The sequence below is a fragment of the Nanorana parkeri genome, unplaced genomic scaffold (assembly GCF_000935625.1).
Source record: "Nanorana parkeri isolate BGI_ZX_2015 unplaced genomic scaffold, ASM93562v1 scaffold3708, whole genome shotgun sequence".
Classification (NCBI taxonomy): Eukaryota; Metazoa; Chordata; class Amphibia; order Anura; family Dicroglossidae; genus Nanorana; species Nanorana parkeri.
This window is the reverse complement of record NW_017309976.1, coordinates 10,325-10,572: the sequence shown is the minus strand read 5'-3', so window position 1 is coordinate 10,572 and position 248 is coordinate 10,325. Positions and strand designations below refer to the sequence as shown.

Sequence of the window (248 nt, the reverse complement as noted above, 5' to 3'; positions counted from 1 at the left end):
GGGAGGGCAGATATAGAAAAAGTATAAACGCCAACAATAAAATTTCCCTCATTTGCCCCCTTGTTGGTCTCCTCCGCGCATTGAAAACGCTTTGTTATATCCATTGGAAATGTGCAAAAAATACCTGTTGATCCTGCCAGAAATCCTTGGTACATACTAGCACTTGATTTGAAATCTCAAAAGGCCTTTTCTGTAAACTACAGAACCCCCCCCCCCCTCCCACGTTATTTGGAAGAGGAGGGGGGGGG

General features: G+C 45.2%; 1 protein-coding gene across 1 annotated transcript in view; it reads right to left on the bottom strand.

The window, feature by feature from the left end:
• Nucleotides 1-248, bottom strand: part of LOC108803416 (serine/arginine repetitive matrix protein 2-like) — a 17,517-nt gene that overhangs the window by 12,169 nt on the left and 5,100 nt on the right. The gene's annotated exons all lie outside the window — the stretch shown is intronic.